General features: G+C 37.5%; 1 long non-coding RNA gene across 1 annotated transcript; it reads left to right on the forward strand.

Moving 5' to 3' along the window:
* The first annotated feature begins 660 nt into the window (after positions 1-660).
* LOC124888029 lies at positions 661-1,163 on the forward strand. The gene is made up of 2 exons (XR_007045859.1): positions 661-719; positions 862-1,163. It is a non-coding gene; the product is annotated as an uncharacterized LOC124888029 (long non-coding RNA).
* Positions 1,164-10,187: the final 9,024 nt, after the last annotated feature.

Below are 10,187 nucleotides of genomic sequence, written 5' to 3' on the forward strand. Positions count from 1 at the left end.
ACCAGGTATGTAAGGCATACTCTATTTCACACTCTTTGGCATGAAGTCGTACAATTGTTCCATCAAGCAAGTTTTCGAGGTTATCCTATAACAAAGTGCTACATAATGGCAGCACATTACACTCCATGTATCCAATGACCTTGTTCCCACTCTCTAACGCATTAGAACACCTCAATACGTGCTTATTATTAAATCTGTACGTCTATCTTCACTAGAAAATTTCAGGAGTTCTCCATTTGTTCAAATAAGATCCATGTGTTATTTCAGCTCCTAAACACTTTATTTGTGTGACAACGGCTCCCTACCTCATTGTTGTTGCATTAAGTGTCTATTTACATGTCTCTTATTAGCGTATTACTGGTTCAAGGTACCATAATGTGATGGCCGCCAAAGTAACAATCTCAAAGGCTAAATAAACTAAGTAATGCAAATCTGTAAAATGACGAGTGGCCGGTTAAGGGCACTTGCCTAGCATGGGCCAATCTCGACTTTTATTTATGGGTGGCAGTTCAGGGGCATAAGCCTAGCATGGGCTGATCCCAATCTTTATATGTAGGTGGCAGCTCAGGGGCGTAAGCCTAGCATGGGCTGATCCTAATTTATCTATTTACCACTGATCAGCTGACCATTTGAATTATATATGGCTTACAAAGATTATGAAGCAGGGAAAAAATGAAGAAAGGAATGCAATATATGTAGTCCCACAAGTTTATATAAAGGTGGTCTACTAGTACTACCTATACACTTGTATCTGATTTTTATTGAGCTCGTGTACCATGTGTTGTTACTTTTAGCCTTACATATTCAGTACATATTTTCGTACTGACGTCCCTCATGGGGGACCCGTATTTTATGTTGCAGGCACAGGTACTTCAGCTCATACACCTCACTCGTAGGAGCGCAGGCTATTTCGTGCGTATTGGTGAGCTCCAGGTTGATTCGGGGCTTTCCGAGTCTGTTCCATATGTTTTGGTATTGTGCAGTAGGTTAAGAGTAGTACGGGAGGGTTGTCCCGACCCTAACTAAGTCTATGTATCTTTTAGAGGCTTTGTAGACTAATGTAAAGTTATGGTAGTGTCCTGATTTTAGACATGGTGGCCCCATCGGCCAAATGTTGTACATATCAGTTTGTGCATGCATGTGTAGTTATTTTCATCGATACATAATATCATGTTGTCAGAACATTTGGTTGTCACACAGTTATATACATGGGAAGTACAAGGTTATAAATTGGTTCTCTCGGGCCTTTACGGCTACGGGTACCTGTCCGCCCCAACAGGATTTGAGGCGTGATACGACACGCCAAACACTCTCAATAGGAACAACCAACGAAGGATGACCCACACACTTCTTCAACACTGATATATGAAACACGAGTTGAATGGAACCCAAACTTACAGGCAATTCTAGTTATAACGGCATTCCTAACTCTTCTCAAGATCATGTATGGGCCAACATAACAGGGACTAATCTTTCCCTTCTTTCTAAATCTCATCACTCCTTTTATGGTAAACACCTTCGAGAACACCCAATCACCTATATCAAACTCAAACTCTCTTTACCTCACATCCGCATAGGAATTTTGGTGACTCTAAGCAGTCTTAATCCTAACCCTAATTACCTTCTCCATATCTTGGTGAACAAATCCATGACCAAACAACTTAGTTTCACCGACTTCAAACCACCCAATAGGATATCTATACCTCCTAACATAAGTACCTCGAATGGAGCCATCTGAATACTCGAATGATAACTATTATTATAGACGAATTCCATTAGAGGCAAGCAATCCACTGATACAAGAGAAGACTAAGAATTCATGAAATGGACACACAAGATGAAAAATCAGCAAACAAAAACAACACAAAAGAAAGGGGATGAAGAAGAAGAATGCATAAACGTAAAGATAGATAGAAAGACCCTTACTTCTACTAAGTTATTAAAAAAATATGGTGTTTCAAACCATCAATCACACCTCACCAATAGAAGATCAAACCTTCCTCTTAGGTGGACCAAGGGAATTCACACTCCTTAAAACCCACCTTTCTTGTCAATTTGTCAACACAAGTGAAGTCCATCAATTATGCTAACCCTAATTCAGTTTCTCTCTCTTAAGGGGAAGGAGAATACTACAAGCTAACACTAATATTACAATCTAAAAATTCACTTAATTCATTATGTCAAAACTAAGGAAAAATAAGAGCTAAGGTGCCTATTTATACTTTTTACAAACAAGGACAAAAATCACCTTAATGAAAGGTGCTCCTTTGGAGTGTAAAAAGGGAGTCTTAAAAGACAACAATAGCCCTAAAATAAGGAACCTCTTGAGTGTCAAATCATAGTGTGCAAAGTCCATTTTGTCCTTCAAGTGAGGCACCTCTCGAGTGTAATGGCTCCCTCCTCCTCCTTCCACTTGACAAAGCTTTAAAATGCCCCAAACACTTGCCAATTCCGAAGTTTGAACCTTTGACAATGCCTTGTACAATTTTGTGTACCTAATGTTGTATCATCCTCTCCATCTTGAAGGAAATTTTTCCTCAAATTCAGATCCTACAAAATCAAAGAGAGAAGAAAAACAAGTACACAATCCTCTTGGTAGGAAGGTTAGCATTAGTGCCAAATTATATGAACACGCCAAAGGGGCACACTCTTAGAATATAGCCAACAATCCTTTGTAATAATCATGAAACACTTACTATAAGCAACACAAAGGACATGACTAAGATATGAATCAAGGAGAGGAAAGTGCAACCCAAAATCATCACATATTTCAACACTCCAAGGTTGTTCACATTTGAAATACAACCACGGGTCCTTTGTGTGTGAAATGAGAAGCTTAGCATGAATGGCATAAAGGAGGTGGTTTTGGAAATTATCAAGAGATAAGGAAACTACAATGGTCTTAACGGCTTTACTATACCCAAAAGGTAAGACTACCTTTGGCTTAGGAACCATAAGATACATTTGTTTCATTACCTCTACAAAGGACCTCATCAAATATGGTTCCACTATTGATCCTAAGGTCCACCTCACCCACACATCACTATCATTCAAACAAGGAAACCAGCCACCAAACTTCATACCTCTACACAATACAAATTCAAAATTAACATGCTTATCATCATAGCTAAAGAGGTAGTATAGAAAGGAATCAAGTGTGAAGACATTATACCGAGGGGGTACACTTTTAAAATACAACCAGCAATCCTTTGTTCTAACCATGAAACATCTAGTATGAGCATTACAAAGGATAGGTATAAGACAAACATCAAAGGAAAATAAGCACAAGCCGAAACAATCCTTTTTCCTCACCACTAGTACACTGGGATCAAATGGGTGAAGTAGCCAAGGGACTAAGCTGAACTACTCATTCCATCTACTAGAGTATCACACTCACCCAAAGCATTTGTTCTTAAAGGAAGACTAGCACACAAGGATAAGGACCTACGGCTTAGTAGGCTTCCCTTAACAACATACACCTCATCATCCGCAATCTTTCCATACACATGATCACCAAGAACACAATTAATAGCAAGGTTCTCACCACATAAGATGTTCAAGAGACCATATTCATTATCAAGATCAACATTATATACGTTAACACTAACTTGAGGCTCATCAAGTACATCATACAAAAACTCAAGTAGTGGCTACATTCATGAGTAAATTGATCACCATTCACATCCTCACTAGTTGTTGGCAACTCACATACCAACGTAAACTCGCCTAGTTTTTCACAAGGGTCAACTAGTGTGTGAATACTCTTGTCACTTAGTAATGGAACCTTATTCAAGTCATGAGTGCTAGCACTAGAAGGATACAAATCATTCTTATGAAAAGAATTAATTTTGACATTTTTAGGATCAACTAGTGCTTGCAAACTTACATCAAGAATTTGGTCTTCATTCAATCTAATGATAGAAGAATGTCCTAAAGAGATGAAGACTAAGAGAAACAAGAGAACAAACAAATGCAATAAAGTAAGATAGATAGCTTGACATACGAGATTATGAAAAATAAGAACCATACCGTGTATCAAATGATAAGACCCTTAAGACCCGCAATTACAACACCAAACTCTTATGGTGACCACTAAGGGAATCAAATCCACCTTACAACCATCGTTTCTAAGCAAAGATTATAATGGCTTTTCCAAGCCCTACTCTACTTGGCTTTTCAAAGCCCTACACTACACTCTCAAAGAGAGAAGAAGAAGTCTTTCAAATATCAATAATCAACTAATGAGAAAATAAGCCTAAAGAGTCTATTTATAGCTTATTACATAAAATACCAAAATACCCTTAATGAAAAAAGGCTCCTATGGAGTGTAAAGAAATGGCACAAAAAAGACTAAAACACCCTTAATGAGTGTTTACATTCCAAGGCCGCCCCACTAATGCTTTGTGGGTCCCTTTTTCTTCAAGCTTCAAAATGTGAAACCTCTTGGAACCCTTTGGTAGGAATCAACACAAGTCCCAAGCAATCTTCCAAACATGGTTTCGCTCTATTATAATTTCAAAATGAGTCCTCCATGCATGTCCTTGTACGCTCAATATGACCAAAGCTTGAATCTTCATGTATGGGCCTCGAATGATGTCATCAAAAGCTATGATGGCCCTTTGGCTTGTATCATCCTCCCCTTCTTGAAAAGAATTCGACCTCGAATCCACACCTTGCAAAACTAAAAAAAGGACAAACAAGCACAACATCCTCATGGCATGAGGGTTAGGGTTAGTACAACAAATAACATCATCATGCCAAGGGGATACATACTTAAAATATAACCATGAATCCTTTATTTTAGTCATGAAAAGCTTAGTGAAAATGTCACAAAGGATATGGCTATGACAAGTATCAAGAGATAGAGAAACTACAAAGGTTTTAATGGTATCACTAAAGCCAAAAGGTAAGACTACCTTTATCTTAGAAACCACTAGACACAATTGTTTCATTACCTCTTCAAGTGTCCTCATCAAAAGTGGTGCCACTATTGGTCTTATTGTCCACCAAACCCACATAGCATTGTCATTCAAATAAGTGGACCAACCAACAAGTTTCCTACCTCAACATAATACAAATCCAAAACTAGTATGGATGTCATCATAGGCAAAGAGGTAGTATAGAAAGTAATTAAGTGTAAAGGCATCATCCAAGGTGTTGTCATTTATAAGAATGCAAATTGGCCCATAAGATATAACACATAAAGCACACAAGGATGGATTTAAGGCACTAAAGCACATATGACCTCTTCCTTCCAAGTAAAGATCAACTTGGCATCCATAAGTTGGGAATCATGCAACTTAAGTACAAGTGTGTCAAGCAAGGATGCACATTTAGTAACATTACCCTAAGAAGACAATGACAAATTTGCCCTTGAGTTTTCAAGAATGTCACTTTACTTGTCATGTAGACCAAGCAACAATTTGGGTGTGCCAACATCATAATATCTACATTTGGCACCCGGGTTAAATGGAAAGAGTGGCCATAGACATAGATCTAGAAAGCACTCTTTTTCCCACAGGCTTTACCCAATCTAAAAGATACACTCTCTACAATAGCATAGACATCGTCAAAAGTAAATAGAGAGTAGAGAAAGGTATCATTCAAGTCAGCTTCAACTAAGGTATCCTCATGTATGTACGTCACTACTTGTTTCAAAATCATCACCATAAGTACTCTCAACAATAAGGTCACACAAAGTAGAAGAAGAAGTAATTTCCAAGAAATGGACACTTTCTCTTTTCATGGAAGAACCCTCAAGTAGATACACACCACAAGCAGAATCAAATAGATTATTACTTAAGTCTTCACAAGAAGCAAGCAATTCATCTTCATAGTCATCAAACATGCGTGGGGAATCATACAAAGGATCACAACCACAATCAATTTTCAAGGAATAATCACCTGTTGGGTTTCTCAAATATTCAAGCAAATCAAAGCTATCATTACCCAATTGATCATTCCTTTCTAAGACTACACATTTCTTACCCTTAAGAGTACTCTCATCTTTCAAGAAGAGATTTCCATTATTAGAAGGTATGTTGTCACACCATAGTGGGTTAGTATATAGGCTATTAAGACAAGCTATACCTTCAACATCATTCTTACCACTAGGTTCATTAGGAGTGATTGGACCATTTTTGAATAAGATCTTATAGCTAAAGAGAGGAGGATCTACCCTCGGGCAAGATTTAGAACATGCAAGTTCACTCTCTAAAGGACAATTATCAAGTTCCCAAGAAGTTTCAAACACACGATCCTTATAAGCAAAATCGCTAGTAGAACATTCACTAGAGGTCATGCTAAAGGGATTACTACTTTTTATTTGATCAACATTTTCAACATGATCGACTTGAGATCCATTAAACACATCACACACATCCTCAAGTGGTGGACAAATTTCACACATAAGTTGATCAACACAATTCCCACAAGATCATGTACTATCATTCAACACATTATCTTCAACACTAGGTGGACATAAATTGATCTTATAAGAAGAGTCAATTCGTTCATCAATAGGATCAACTAGTGTATCCACATTCACAATATGTACATCATCCTCAAGGGGCAAAGAATCAATAGATGATGTATTATCATTCAATACAATGGCTTCAACACTAGCTGGACTTAAATTGATCTTAAAAAAAGAGTCAATTTGGTCATCAATAGGATCAACTAGTGTATCCACACTCACAACCAGTACATCATCAACAAGAGGCAAAGAATCAATCGAATCACAAATAGGTAAGCTACTACTCACACTTAATGGGCTACTAGCCACACAATTATCATTCACATGCACAAAAGTGTAAGAGTTAGCTATTTTACCTTGAAGTTGTTAAGTAAATTCTTATTTGCTGTGGTGTAAAGGTTTCCCACATTCTTCGGCAGCAACTTCTCCTTGGCCTTGTGCTCCTCCACCTTCCATATTAGTACCTACACAAATGTCCTTAGAAATAGAAGGACAAACATAGCACGATTTGGTGACAAACCCCTCACTTCACTCTACACAACCTCTCCTTTTTACACTCTTGGATTACCACCTTGCACATCCTTACTCCTCTCAATCTTTTGTCTCTCATAATTATTCGGGCCGGATTAAGTGATTGCATCTCCTTGTGGTTTGGGAAAAATTGAGGTAAAGAGATAATCTCCCCAATGGTCCACTACAACCTTAGGCCAATTTAGCATATTTAAAACTCTAGGTCGTGCAAACCAATCAGCACCCGAGCATACATGACCTGGTGTCAAGGGAAAGATATCGCACCATACCTCCTCATAGTATTCAAATTGGGTGAAGACAATCCTCACTCTCTCGATAACCTTATACCCGTCCAAGTAATATGGAACAAGTAAAGGTTCTCGAAACAACCCCAAATAATCAACCATGGGTGGCATATATAGTTCTTATGGCACCAATCATCGAGCACGAGGAGGCAGCACGGTACCCCATAAATTCTTACCTTTTCGGAGTGAACACGTCTTCTAGGATCAACATTGTAGATTTTAGGACAACCCATGGGCACATGTGTACCCCTCGGCCTTGGAGATATATTCCCTCTTATTCTCATGGGACAACCTACACTATATCTAGTATACCCATTCACACCACTTCGACCTTGATAAGATGTACTACAAGGTGAAGAATATGAATCTTCATGCTCCACATGTGCACTCTCACCAAGGCTCTCATATACTTTTCGAAGGAAAGGGTTATACCTTACACAAATTCTAGGTTCGGAGTGGGAAGTGTAAGACTTTTCACATGCCCCAACTTCATCATAAGAACCATCACAAGGCCCTGCATCATCTCCATATTCACCATAAGCACTAGGAACTTTATTCACCTCATTTTCTCCCTCAAAACCATAACTCTCAATTCTGCCTATGTCTTAATCATGGCTATATTCATAGCCCCCATAATCTCCAATATCATCGTAGCCATAAAATCCCTTACTACAATCATAGTCTCCCATATTGCAGTCACAATAGTCCAAGGCTACCAAGATATGTTCCCCTTATATCACCTTGTACCTACAAAATGAACAAACAAGATTAGTAGTAAAAGCTCCTCACCAACACTCGTATATACTCTCACTTTTGTGATCCTCACAATTGGAGCAGCGAATATTGAAAGTTGCTTATACTCTGATAGTCAATAAGGTGTCAATCACTACTTAGTGGCCGAAATAGATTCTTCTTTGATCAACTCAAGACAATACAAAATCTACTTATGAACTTGAAACAAAGAAGTTCAAGGAGTCAAAATGAGAAAAGCACACAAAGAACAAAAACACAAAGAAAACAGACTCAAACAACTAATTCACAACTAAGTAGGTGATTACTAGTTGTTAATTAGTTCTAGAATCAAGAAATAAAACTAAAGAAACAAGGAAATGAAACTTAGAATCTGAAATTTGAGCTTAAGCTTTTTGGGTGAGTGATGATGTGGCAGCCTTTGGTTGGTTGATGTTTTGAAAACTTTTTCTTGTATTCAACTTGTATTCAATCAATCTTCAACTTAGGAGGAAGGTAGGATCAGTTTTGATGAAGAAAACACAAAGAATGGACCTTTTTTCTAGCTCAAAAGAGTTTGAATTTGTGATGGTCCCCCCTTGTACTTGCCCTTGTCCTCTTCTTTGAGAATATTCCTTTTGATGCCTTTTGAATTATTTTCTTCCTTTGAAAGACTTGGAATATGCTTGGAATATTATTTGAGACAAACAAGTAGTACACTCTCTTTCTCCTCCTTTTTAGATCAAACAACACTTTTTGAATGTTCTTGTCCATCAATACATGAAGAACACCAAGAACATTCAAAGTTTGACCCTAAGTTGACCCTTAAGCAAATGAACTCAGAATTTGATTTTTCTTGAAGATCCAAGCTCACGTTGACAATCCAACCACAAATATCACGTTTTCATCTCCAAAAACGTCAACAACAACCTTCCGCAATGGGATCTCACTTCAAGTTTCTTCAAACTCAAGATCAACAATGGTGGATGGTTCAAATCACCTTCAATTTAGCTCAAATTCTAATCCTAGACTCCTATAGTGTTAGAGAACACAAATCTAACACTAAAAAGACAAAAATAATAAAAAATCAAAAACTCAAAATTTGACCTAGTTTCAAAAATGGGTTTAGTTTTTTTTTTTGGGGGGGGGGGGATTTTTGATTTTGATACTTTTTTTGTTGGAATTTTCAATTTCTAGACTCTAATAGTGTTAGGGATCAAGGATCTAACACTAGAAACACACAAAACAAACAAAAATCAAGTCTCAAAAATTGAAAAACCCTAAAAACGTGAACAGTATCTTTTTCCTTTTTTTTCTTCTTTTTTACTTTTTTTTTTATTTCAAGATAACAATCCCAAGATTGATTTTGTTGGAACAAAATCAAACCTTGCTCATGATACCAAATGATAGAAGAATGACCTAAAGAGATGAAGACTAAGAGAAACAAGAGAACTAAGAAAAAAAGATAAAGTAAGATAGATAGCTTGACATATGAGATTACGAAAAATAGGAACCAAACCGTGTATCAAATGATAAGACCCTTAAGACCCGCAATTACAACACCAAACTCTTACGGTGACCACTAAGAGAATCAACTCCGCCTTACAACCACCGTTTCTAAGACAAGATCAATAATGAATTTTCTAAGCCCTACTCTACTTGGCTTTTCAAAGCCCTACACTACACTCTCAAAGAGAGAAGAAGAAGTCTTCAAATATTAATAATCAACTAATGAGAAAATAAGCCTAAAAAGTTTATTTATAGCTTATTACATAAAATACCAAAATACCCTTAATGAAAAAAGGCTCCTATGGAGTGTAAAGAAATGGCACCAAAAAGACTAAAATACCCTTAATGAATGTTTACATTCCAAGGCCGCCCCACTAATGCTTTGTGGGTCCCTTTTTCTTCAAGCTTCAAAATGTGAAACCTCTTGGAACCCTTTGGTAGGAATGAACACAAGTCCCAAGCAATCTTCCAAACATGGTTTTGCTCTATTATAATTTCAAAATGAGTCCTCCATGCATGTCCTTGTACCCTCAATATTACCAAAGCTTGAATCTTCATGTATGGGCCTCGAATGATGTCATCAAAAGCTATGATGGCCCTTTGGCTCGTGTCATCTAACAATACCAAGAGTATCACAAAGGGAAGACTCATGATATTCT

Source organism: Capsicum annuum, chromosome 10, assembly GCF_002878395.1.
Source record: "Capsicum annuum cultivar UCD-10X-F1 chromosome 10, UCD10Xv1.1, whole genome shotgun sequence".
NCBI classification, from domain to species: Eukaryota; Viridiplantae; Streptophyta; class Magnoliopsida; order Solanales; family Solanaceae; genus Capsicum; species Capsicum annuum.